A 13,287-nucleotide genomic window follows, 5' to 3' on the forward strand; every position below is an offset into this window, starting at 1 on the left:
CCAGCATGTAAAAAATATGGGAAACAAAAAGAACAGTCACTTGTACTCTCCCAAAAAACTACGTTCTGCTTTTATTTTAAAATGGTTGAGAAACACTGCTTTTAAGCCTCCTGCTGACTAGCAGGGATTGATCCTGTGGGAAATAGCTATTGTGGAGCTTGAACAAGTTTTTTGAAAACGTACTGGCTAAAAGCTGACTGTGACTAGCTGAGATATATGTGAGTGTTGCTGTTTGGTATTTTTAAATAGTGTTTAATTCAAACAGGCTTGCTACCACTCTTGACTTTGTGGCTGCAACAAAGCACAAGACAGGTGGCTGCCTGAGATTGGAGAGCCATTCCCTGCTACTGTTATAGGTGCTCCTTTAAGCAGTGCTTGTAGAAATCTGCTTGCCTCTATGTGGTATCTAGTCTGCTTATGTTCTGAATGAGAGCACAAATATTCTGGCAGGTGTGTTGTTGCAGTTCCAGGGCTGGGGACCACAGGCAGAGCTGAGGCTAGAAAGGGCTCCTTTCCCCAGGGCTGCTCTGCAGCTGAAAAAATGAAAGGGTAAATCAAAGTCAGATAGTACTGAGAAGGATTCTGGTTTCCAGGGTTCTTTTTTCCTTCCAACCAAACCCCAAAACACTTCTATTTGGAGCATTTTAAAGAGAAAGGGAAGAAGAGATTTGTGAGTATGTGCCCCTTACTGAATGGTGGAGCCATTCAAGGATCTTGTCCAATTTTGTCCCTACTTTGCCCAAGGAGGAGGCAGTCAGGAAGCCCTCAGCCTCTCCTCTTGAAGTTGTTCCACTTTGGATAAACAATTAGCATTTACTAGAAGAGGGACTGGTGCTCAGGAAGTCTCATCTCTAAAAAGCAGCCCCACCAGGCTACTGATTCATGCACACACGTGTGCTCTCTCTCAATGAATAGTTAACATTTTATTAGGAGTGGAGCAGATCCAAGGGAATGATTCAAATCTCCTCCCTGGATCCAATACTTGGCTTTCAGCTAATATGCTTTTTGTTCCATCAATAATGTCATTGCTTTTACACAACTCCTTCTTCTTTTCCTCATCTAAATGGCCTTCTTTGTTTCAGCTGATTTTTGTTTTGTTACTTGCCTGGACCCTGACCTTTCTGTTGCTCCTTGACCCTGAGAGTAGGAAATCTGTGGCTCCATTATACTTGAAATTTGCTGAATCTAATGTGGAAGGGCTGAAGGTAGGTTTTCTTTTGAACCAAGGTGGGGAAGGCTATGGTGTTCCCATCCCCAAGCTGTATCCACCAACACTGAGAGCAAATTGACTCTTGCCTGTTCTGTATGTCCTCAGTGAGCCCGAGGATGTACCGTGCTCCCAGACTTCTGGTTTGGAAACTTGGAAATGAGTAAAAGTTGAAGGATGTATTCAACTTTCAACAGGCCAGCTTTCACCATTGCTATCTTCCTCCACTCTCAGGGCAGTTTCAAATCCAGGGATGGCTATTCCCCAGAGAGGAACCCAAATTACCAAGTGTTAATCAGTGCTTGCAGGCTGTGGGGTCATCCCACATCACTTTGTGAAGGCATAAACCCTGAGAGAAATCCCAAGGTGAGGGCCACAAATTACCTCGATTCTGTGGAGTATAACCCCAGCCTAAATATGAACCTAACCTGAACCCCACACACAAACTGTCTGGGATTTCCAATTACTTCTCATGACTATGGGCTGTAACAGGCACTGCAATGTTTTAACCTAGGGATTTGTGCTCAGGTTATAGATACATTCCTCTGCCCATGTCATGACATTAATGTGTGTTGTTGTATAACATACCCTGATCTCTGTGGGTGGAGGGGGATGGAGAAAGTGGAAGTAGAGCTCAAACTGCAGAAGGAGATGAGGCTGTTGTCTTTGCACTGGCTATTGGCCTGACTTGTTGAATCAGTCATAATCTGGAGAAGAATTAGTGACCATATTGTGGCTGATAGTAAGATCAGTGGCAAAGTGGCACTTACTGGGCAGGCCTCTAGTTGAAATTCAGATATAGCCATGAATATGGTTTGTTAATACTTCTGCTTTCCTTCATTCCCTCTTTTGGCCAAAGTGTCCCTTCTAGCCAGCCTCTCCATCCCCAAAGACACCATTTGTCAGCTTTACCTCCACATGGTGATAGGAGAGCTATGTAAGACAATTGTAAAAGCACCCATGGTAAGTGGCTCCTTGTCTAACCAAGCTCCATCTGTTGCAAACCACAGTGATTGCACTGATATCCAGGAGCCATTAAACTGTTCCATATGGGAAGCTTTGCCATGTACATAACCTTGCCCACAACAAAGCCTAGCGGAGGAGCTGTGATGTTAGGCAAAAACAATACAAATCAAGACAATGGTTAACATATTGGGAGAACATGTAAGCAGTCTGCCAGTTGTAAATTGTAAATTCCAGTTGCCCACTATGCAGTCCAGGGAGACAAATGTGACTAATGCCAGCACCAGTGCTTGCATTTCTGACCAACTGCTTTGATACATGTTAATAAAAGGGGACTTCATGCTATCTGCCCTTCTTCATGTAGAGTCAGTTGATTTTTGTGATTCTAAACAATGTGTGGCTGTACATTTCTTACCTAGATTTACAAACTTGGGGTGCCTGCTACCTACTGTATATGGCTTTGCAAATTGACCTCAAGTCAGGACTTCTGGGTTTTTTATAGCACAATCTTTATATTGTTCAAGTGCTTCCTCTGTTTTGTTGTTGTGTCCACCCCTCCCACTCCCCAGTGTGGGCTCCACTGCTTTGCTCTCTGAACAAACTCCCTCTTACATGAAAATCTGTAACACGCCCCACTAGAATTTCCACTCTTTCATATGGCTTTCTTTTACCCAAAGTAACATTTAAGCTAACTTGGACTATGCAAAATAAAATAAGACTGTTATCCAAGCCCTCTTAGGCTAAATTTTGCCATGATAGGGAGAAAAAAAATAATGATGTAATTACACTGAGATTTAGTGTTTGGTTAAAGGGCAGGATCTGACAGAAAATGCAGTAAGAAGAAAAAGTCATTCCACTTTTGAAAACTGTAGCCAATGTTCCCTCCAAAAGTCCCTTGCTGCCATTTGCCTTCTGTTTGCCAGTGCTTTTATTAGTTACTTTATAAAAGTGCCAAAGACACCAAAGAACCCAGGAGTTTTAACTACAAGTCTGGTTTAAGTCTCTCTTAGGTGTGATGGTTGTGCAAAGATTATTCTGTTAAAAAAAAAAGAAATTCTGAGCAGTGCCACCACAAAGTGGGAATGGGGAAATCACAGCTAGTAGCCCCCAGCTGAGGAAAGAGATCTGAGTTACATCTTCCTTGCTAGAGAAGTGAAGGTCACCCCAAGGAAGCAGGGAGACAGCAACCCAACTAAAACAAGCTCTGATGATTTTCTTGTGTGAACCCATGCTGTACTGCCTTCCTGGTCTTTGTTTGATCCATACAAAACACAGCCCACTTGTGGGTTTTGCACATCTGGTCCTTACTGTGACATTGCTGACCTGGAAGCATGTTAGGAGTGGAGATGCAGCCTCTCCCACCTCTAGCCTTGCAGTTATACCTCTGTGTGCAACACAGCCAGGAGTTTAGACATCAGGTTAAAACCCAGGTCCCTTCCAAGTCATGGATTTGGGCCATTGAGCCTGTAACTTCCACCCTGATTTAAGTCACAAAACATCTTTGCCTCCTCCAGAACCCTGCTGCCTTTTTTGTGTCCTTACAGAAGTCTTGTCCTCACTTTTCCTAATACTGTCATCTCCTTGTAGACCCTGTTGGATCCAGGCAAACTGAAATTATTATGCCACCAGCAGGGTATAAAACTCTTATTTCTCCTTAGAGGCTCAGAACATGTTGGACTAAAAAATACCCCAACAAAACAAACAGACATCCAGTGGGGGAAATATTCTGGGAAACTGGTGTTTTTCAAGTGCAGGCCAAGAACAAGCCTCCCCTTCAATAACTGACGTGCTATTAGAAGATACAGCTGTGACTCATTCAGGGTCTCTTCTGACTATCTGTGAGCCAGGGGTTGGAAAGGAGGCCTCTGTGCACCAGCTCACAGGACTACACTGGATGTATGATTTGCAGCTGCTTTCGGAATATGTCCTAGTCTTAAAGACTTCTCAACTAGCAGATATTCTTGTATTTTTCTGCAAAAAGTTGAAATATCCTTTGTGTTCTTTCCGTTCTTAAGGTTGGAGTTTTTTTCTGTTTTCCCAGATCTGAGCAGGTCTTGGCATTTTCTTTCCTGCTGTAACTCTCATACTTTGGCTCTTTATAATAAATCTTTGTTAATGACCACACTTTTATGAGTCTGTGGGACATGTTCCATGAGTACTTTCCTTTTCCTTCTGAACATATGGTAACTTGGTTTCAAAAGATTGTCTTCAACATGCCAAGGTTCTCTGAAGAGGGTTTTTCCTGTGTTTTGTGACAGCAATGAACAAGCAAATCAAAATGCTGGGTTTGAAGCAAATCAGGCACCTCTTAGAGGAAAAGAATCACACTTAATAGACTTCCCTCTCTGAAGAATGGAAACAACACAGACTTTTCATCAATTGCATTTTCTCTGACAGATGAGGGAAATTCTGGTCACTGCTGTGGTGCTTATTCTGCATGGATGTATTTCTGCAGAGTTTGGAGGTCTGTCCATGCTCCACACCAACTGCAGTATGAGCAGCTCTCACAGAGCTGAAGAATGGTGACAGTTGCCACTGCTGGAGCACTTGTGCTTCAACACAGCAATGCTACAGTGAAGATTGGAAAGCTCCGTGGCAAACTCTTTTCTTCCTCACTCAATGAGGTTAATGAAAAGCAACTTCCTCTCTTTTCTAAAAGCATTTTTAATCTGGAGCCTCACAAGTTTTTTGTTTCATATATATTTTTTCTCTACAATATCTAGAAGGGACATCTAGAGGGACTCTTTTTGATAGGTTTTTGGCAATTCTAATGATAAAATGTTTAATACTTAATCTGCACTTGACTTACCTCTTGTTGACTTTGAACTAACACTCTGAAGCAGTGACTGAAATAGAGTAGTCCAAGGAAGATGAAATAAACATTGATGGAAAAAAATATCACTATGTAGTATAAAGCAGATAGGGCATCAAGTGTGTCCTTTTAAAAATTAAAAAACCCTTCCACTAGAAAGAAGCATAATACTTTCTTTGTATTTTTAATATGTGAGCCACAATAGTTTCTAAAAGGATGTTTCAGTTAGATATTATTTACTTTCTGCTGCTAAGCTCTTTTCCACAATTGTACTATGTCCTACAATTGCATTTTAATTATATTTTGGCATGGGTTTTGAGTCTGTGATTCTGCTGCAGCTTCCCACTTGTGGTGAGAATGACAGGGCAAGGCTATGCAGCATATTCTTGTTGGTCTCTAAGATCCTTTCTGAATGAATGACTTTTGGCCTTGAGAGGGCTATTTGTGAAATGAAGTTAAGGAGAGCAGTTCTCATTCATAAGACCTTTCTTGCAATGTGAGGAAGACCTCTAGAGCCAGTTTTCCCCTTACTTCCAACATTTTTTCACAGAGAAGCTGAAATGGGCTGCTGCCCACCACCCTCTCCCCTGAACACTCATAAATGAGCAGGAACAGACATTGCAGTTCCAGCTGGCTAGTAAATGGAGTGTGAAAAAAAGGAAAAAAAAAAAGCTTTACCTTTCTATTTTAAAACAGAGCAGAGCTTTAAACTGCTGTACGTTGAGAGATTATGGGCCTTGAAACAGCATAATAGCATATATCCTGTGTAGCAGATGGTGGGAGATGAATATTTCAGCCTTTCACAATTTTTACTCCATTTTCCTCAAGTGTTGTATATAGTTCCACTGAGACACCTTAATTGCTATAGAATACCCTCTCTCAGCAAAGATTTCCAAGAGTGTTGCCAGTTTGCAATACAGGGAAAGACAATACTTACGCAAAAGCAACATCCTTTCCATTAAAGAGCCTGTTTGTAAAGGAATAAAGTTAGGGTATGATGGGACAATTTTGAAATTATATGGTTTTAGGCATGGGTAATGCCCCAGACTCCTGTCAGGTATCCATTAATGTCAACTGAAAATACTTGTTAGTTCAAGTTGCCTGGAGAAGTGCCAGTTCAGCAAGTGAAAAGGTAGAGGACAGCAAGGAGAGTGGGAAGCAGGAGCAGCCGTACTCAGAGTACCTGGTTCTGATCTGTAAGTTTAGCAACTTCAGACTCATAATCAGCTTGCAATAATATCAGTGGCACAGGGGAACTTATCACTGTATATGTCCAATAAGATAAAGTTGAAAAAAATAAATCATAGAATGGATAGAGTTGGAAAGGACTTTAGAGATCATCTAGATCCAACCCCCATGCATTAGCAGGGACACCTCCCACTAGACCACGTTGCTCAAAGCCCCATCCAATCTGGCTTCAAATGCTTCCAGGAATGAGGCTTCCACAACTTCTCTGGACTACCTGTTCCAGTGTCTCACCACCCTCACAGTGAAGAATTCCTCCTAAAGCCAAATCTAGATCTGCTCTCTTCCATTACCTCTTGTCTTGTCACTACAAGCCATTGTAAAAAGTCCCTCCCCAGCTTTCCTGTAACTCCTTCAGGTACTGGAAGGCTGCTCTAAGGTCTCCCTGGAGCCTTCTCTTCTCCAGGCTGAACAACCCCAACTCTCTCAGTCTGTCTTTGTATTCTTCTTGTGTTGAGGACTCCAGAACTGGACACAGTACTCCAGGTGGGGTCTCATGAGAGCATAGTAGAGGGACAATTGAATATAGAAGGAAAGTTTCAGTGGTGTTTTCTCTTTTTTGCAATGTTGTAATATTCAGCCTTAGTTTTCTCCACAGATATAATTATGATACTCAAAAATGCATAGAGAAAACTTTCCTACAGTAGGCCTGTGAAAGACTGTCAGATTTCTGTTGTCTTCCTAACACCAATGTTAGCACCATTGACTGCTGCCCCAGATGTGGCTAAATGAGCATAGGAGGATGTAAACTTTTGTGTTTTGGGAGGAGCCCTGGCAAGATCCTGGAGTAGAAAAAGGGACCTCTTTGGGATGGGTGGTGCATACTTTTTCTTCTTCTGTTGAGAAGAAAGCACGGTAAACATTTGGCATGCAGATCTATCAACTGATGATTATTCAGAGGACATAGTTTTGGCAAAGAGTCAAGTCAAATCCTGGTGTGATCATTATGAAGTTTTGGACAGGTGCTGTATGAAAGTGGAACAAACTGGAGTTTATCCTTTAGGGATACAAAAATTAGGGATACATGTGTCTTATTTGCTCATTGTTTCTTTACTGTCCTCAGTGTAAGTGTTTCTTATGTATTGCTTCCAGTTCTGGTTTTACAGGAGATTATTTTCTCTATACCCCTCCCTCCCAGCTGTGTATTTGCTTGAGCTGCTGGTGTGTGTGTGGCTTTTCTATCTGCAATGCTGAAGCTCACGCAGATACAACCTTTGCTGCAAAACCAATCCTACAGTACTTAGCACAAGTGTGCCATTTCCTCCTCTCAAGCCATTATATGAATGTGATCTTCCCTGTTACAATTGGAAACGTTTGGGGGGTTCAATAGGATAAATTTTTATGAAGTTACATGTCCTTTGCAGGTGGCACTGCTATAGCAGAGGGAACTTACTCTTTCCATTTCCCCTCACTTCTAATCCACGTGTGAAGGCCAGGCAAGGTTACACCCTAGCATAATCTTGAACATTAAGAAAGATGCCTGATTAATGCATGTGCACACGCAGCGCTCTGCAGAGATGTGCCTGGCTGACATGAATGCTGTTGTCAGAAATGAGCTTTCTGGAGAGCAGAATGCTCAGCCATGCTCAGAGACAGCACACAGGCCATGCCTGGGGACATCCTGGTGGAGTTCAGCCCTAAGGCAGGCATTCAAATGGAGTCTGCCTTGTTTTCTGTCCTGGTGGTTTTTAATGGAAGCTGAGCAAAGTGTGAATGTTTTGCTTGCTAGTGCACTTGTCTTGGCAACTGGGAAGACACCCACATATGTTTGCTCCCGTCATCGGTAGCACCCAAGGAGTGCAAGTAGATACATGATCATGGACTACATGAGGATGCAGGAACAGAGCAAACAGCCTCTGCAAGGTCACTTGTGCAATTTCATGCAGCTGCCTAAATTTAGCCATCTAGTGCTAGCTGAGATGTCCCAGAATATCCGAGACATCAGCTCAGAGCTGACAGCAATGATACAGGACCTACAGGAGGTCTGTGTCATGCTGGAGACCAGGCATCTCCAACGCTTGAGTTCCTGAAAGGGCACAAGAAGCCCAGCAGCTGAGTCACACCCCTAAGCAGAGGCGACAATGAAAATGTGATTCAGTCCTTGGCAAGCTGCTTTCTGTAGACGATCAGTGTTTGTCAATGTGAACACAACTCAGCCTGAATCAGGCATTACTTCAGTGTTTTCGGTTGCCTTTCTGCCTTCTATTGTGGAAAGAAACAACTCTGTCACATATTTACAAGAACCATCAGGGATGAGGTAATATTCGAGCCTACTTACCAGGCCATGTAGATTACCTTAATGCCTGAGTAACAGCGCAAATGTTGCAAACCAAGGCTTCCTGCAACACATTGTTTTGAAATAATAATAAGGGGACTTATCTTGCTGATTTGCAGGACTGTGCTCCCAGCTAGTTTAAAGGCTGTGGCTCCCTATGGCCCCTCAGGGTTGGCCATTTGAATTCTGCTGGTGAAGATGGATGGTCCTGGTTCTCCCTCAGTCATGTTGGAAGCTGAGCAAACATGCAGAGCTGATGGCCTTTTTCAGGTGGTTCCTCCTCTGGATTGACACCACTTCTCACAGTCTCTCCTGATTTGTCTTTCTTATCCCCTTCCCCCTCCCTCTCTCCATAAATATGACAAACTGCACTGCATTATACAAACTCTTCTGCTACAGTGGAAACATCTGTACTTAGCCTGAACGGTCCTGCAGAAATGTCACTTGGGGGAATCGCTCTTCATTTTATGAGAAACCTCTTTCGAGCCCTCAGAGGGGCTGGGGAGGGAGGAGACACTAGATCTGTGCTGTTTTTCAGGGATTTTGCAGAAGAATGTTGTGTCTGATTTTGTGGATTGTCAAAATGAAGCCAGATGGCAGCGGATTAATTGTAATGCTGCTTTGTTGTTCTTGGGTTCACAACTGCACTTCCCCTTGAGCAAGGGAGCCCTCCCTGTGCAGCCCCAGCCTCGTGTGCTCCCGGCCACCAAACGCCTCTTCCCATGGGCTCCCACAAATGCTGCCCTGGAGGCAGGGAGGGGGAAAGCTTTATTTTGGTGAGGACTGTGAGCTGAAAACTGCTTACTTGACATTTTTCATGCCTGGATTATTCACGAAGAGCCTGTTTGCCATCCAACGGAGTATGGGTGTTTTGCAACTGTAATCATCAATTTTCTTGCTCAAGTGAAAGCTGCTGGGCGAGCAGCTGAACTAGTGAAGCCTGGTTTCTTACAGATTTGTGTCTGGTAGCTGGATTTCCTGGTGTTTAGAAAGGCGTGAATTCATTTGAAGTGTTTCCCATGAGACATTCAAGTATTTCAAGCCTTTTGTTGATTCTTCAGTGTCTAATAAGGGATGTATTTATGCCTCAACCTTCCTCTCCATGTGAATGCTTAATGGGGTCTCTTTCCTCTACCATTCTCCCTTATTTTCTTTATACTTATGGACACATAATATCATTGAGATTGTTATCCTTTGTCAAGGTTAGAGTACTGAAAACAGTCACAGTATCTGAAGATACAGAGGGAGCCAGGCAGGAACACAGAGAGACGTGTGATTGCCTCAGCTTTGTTTCCCTAGGAAATTGGGTTGTAGATTAATTACTAATTCAGGAGAAGGTGCATTTAAAGTTATGATGCTGAGTATGTTCTACTTTCTTGATTAAATATAGGCAGATTTACTTCCTCTTAAAAGGGTCATTATTCCCTATACCCACACCTCCAGCATTAATACCTTCTTTTTCCAGGATAGCTTTTGAGACTCAAGTTGCAGAGCTTGGCCCTGTCACTCTACTCAGAGCCTCATGAGAGCTGCACAAGTTCTACTCCATTTGCTCAATCTCTACAGTGCAATTCCACCCAGCTTACCAAAACAACAGCAAGAGATGTTGTATATGCTCACTTTCAGGCTGCTTCATCATTTCAACCATAAGCTTAACACTTTCCATTTAATTTACTCCAGGATCTTTCATTGCAATTTCAGTTTAAAGCAGCAAATTTTATTTTGTAACAAATCTACACTTCCTCATGTAGACTAGAAAAGGTCTGTCATGAGTTTGTTGTAAAGCCCTTGAGCATGGAAAGCATTCTGAAAAAAACTACTTTTTTTGATAATTGAGGAGAAAATACAAGTCAAGCTTTGCTCTGTCCTGCTCTTCCCAAAAATGTCTCAGCTGCTCAGAAATTTGTTTGAAAGTCAGCTGTACTTCACAGAAGTTCAGAGCTTTTTAGACTCCTTAGCCACTCTCCCCTATCTTTGCTGAGAGTCAGCCTTTCCAGCATGACTTTCATGTCATGCACAAAGCCCTATGAAGGTCCATGTACAGTTCAGTAGTTCTGGATTCCCTTGTGCAGAGCTGATCTCCTGATCTCAGCTGCTTAGTTTGCAAATTCTTTGATGTGCAGACTGTCTGCATGGCTCGCACAGCCCAGTCTACCCTGACAGTGTTTAGCAAAAGAAACTGGGGGAGGAGAGGGGCTGCAATTTGGGTAATGTTCACTTTTATATTACATGTTGTTATAGTGTAGAATATAGATAGCCTTAAGCCAGTCATTGTCTCCAAACATAATAAGACATGACAATTTTATAGTCACCAGCTATTATCAAGATACTGAGAAAGACTGGGGTTTCCTAATCTTCAGTTTGGTGACTTTAGAGATAATTTTTTCCTGATTCTTCAGGAGATACCCTGGTGATGTGAAGATTTTTCAAAGAATTTGAGTCCCAGTGCTCAGCTTGTAACCTCTGTGTTTCACCTTCTGCCTTGGTGGTCCAGCGGGGGCAGCCCCAACATCAATTCTTAGTGTACTTTCATCTTCCCTGTACTACACCGCACGGTCCGGAAGGTATAAATTACACATATTTGAATATTCAACTAATGTGCTTAGTCTATTTTAAGCAGAAAATTCACTAATGATATATTTTCTGTTAAGTAGAAGTAAGTTTGGATGTGGTTTTGTTTTTGTTTATTCTCAGAAGTATTTTTCATTTATAGTGTGAGCTTCTCCCCCTCAAATTCTTCTCCTGTTTTTCTTTACTGTATCCTGTTGTAATATTCCCTTTGGAAGGTCTTTCAGAGAGTATTTTTTTTGCAGATTCTAAAACTTCCTTCCTGGCATTTGCATTCTCTCTTCAGATGTCAAAATCAAAGATAATGGTCCATTGCTGATGTTTTGGGACGGGAGGGGTAGGCAAGGGATTTTGCAGTCTCCACACACTCGGCAACACAACCTACTTTACGTGCAGTGTGAGAGACTTAGTGTGTATCAACAGTAGTTCACTGTTAGCCAGTACAACGAGGAGACATTGACATTCAAAGCAAGCATTTTGAAAATTGTCAGTATTTTCTGATCCGTTTTCCCACATACAAAGCGAACAGATCTCCCAAGGAACTTTGTGAACATGGTGCAAATCTAAATACGAATGGCGATTTTTGTCTCTGGGGCATGAATATAGACTTGTTCTGTCAGCAGCAGGGATGTATGTCAGGGATGCTCTGAAAAACTGCTTCAGCCTGAAGCCTTTGACAGATAATAGCATCTCCATTCATACACACTTAGTAAGTACCTCGTATAGCGTAAGCTCTTAGCACAGGTTCCCAGCACAGTGACAAGAGGAAAGGCTGACAGCATGAAGTACAGGTATGTCAACGTTGAGCCTGCAGAGATTTGGGTTCAACTCCTGCCATCGTATCATATACAGGAGTAGTTTGGTGGCTTTGCTGTCCCACATCTGGAATGTTTCAGCAGATGTGGTCTACAAAGGCCTAAAAACACAACAGCTAATTGTTCTTATGTCAGTATTATCAACTGAGATTTGAGCAGCAGAGCTGAGGTGGAAGTGCTTTTCTAAAAGCTTCTGCCTCGTATGCCTGGCCCAGGCTTTCATTTTTACCTTTAAGCAGGTAAAGGCGTTCAATACAGATTACCCAGGTATAATTATGTTAGAAAAAGCACACAAAACATTCACTGAAGGCATCATCAGGCACTGTAAGCTGAGTTTAAGGCTTTGCAATGTCAAATAAGTCTTACCTTCTCTAGTTTGCTGGAGCTTTTTGAGGTTTTGCTGCAGGCCATAGTATACTGACAGAGGAAGTGCACTATGACACACACCCAATAAGACGAGATTTGTAAGTCAGCTAAATGGACATTCCTAACCTATTTTAATCAGTTTCAGTGGAGTTGCTGCTTCTAAGGCATTTCATAGTACAATGTATTAAAAAAAAATGTTTTCTCAAGAAGCTCTTGTTTGAAATTATACTTAAGCACTAACATTGTGGACTGCAGACAAAATCAGTAATAGTAAGAAGAATCTTTAGGAACCAGTCAAATTTCATTCAACTTTTTGTTGAATGTTATATACAAATATGCATTATATATATTAAACAATTGTATGTCAGTTTGGTATGTTTTTTTAAAACATGCAAGATCTGAATTTCCACAGTGTGCAAAACAAGTATAGTTAAACAGATTCACGAGCATAAAATCTAAATTTTATTTTAAATCTAAATAGATTCATGCGTGATGTGAGTTTCCAGGAAGATTTTCTTGCTGATTGCATTTAAGACTTCTTTCCTGTGCTGGGAACAGGAGCTTTGCTTTTTAGCAAGACGTTTTTGAGAGTTTTCTCCCAGTGAAAATGTGACCAGTCTTTCATCTCCACCTGCTTACCTGTTTTCACCAAACTTGTTTAATTACTGTTGAAAGCCCTACTCATCTGTCTGAAGTGGCTGAAATTGTTCCTTGAATCCAAAAGTCACTGTGAGCTCCAGCAGGCTGACAGATAAGCAAGCACGTTACATGACCTGTTGGAAACTTAAAATGTGTTTTCTGTGCTACAAAGCAAGGGCAGAAGCCCATGAAAAGTCAGGGTTTGTGCTACGTGGGGAAGGTCAGCAAACCAGCTGGTTTTCTATCTGTTGTTTTCAGGCCTTTGGTTTCTTCAGTAGACCACTTCAGGAAAAAAGTAGAACATAGTCTTTTTAGCTACAGGTTACAGCTCTGTGCTAAATGCCTTAGTTTATCACCATCTCCCAGCTGGCAATGGACGTTGCTAAGGAGAGTCTCT

Source organism: Chaetura pelagica, unplaced genomic scaffold (genome assembly GCF_000747805.2).
Source record: "Chaetura pelagica isolate M959 unplaced genomic scaffold, ChaPel_1.0 scaffold67, whole genome shotgun sequence".
Lineage (NCBI taxonomy): Eukaryota > Metazoa > Chordata > Aves > Apodiformes > Apodidae > Chaetura > Chaetura pelagica.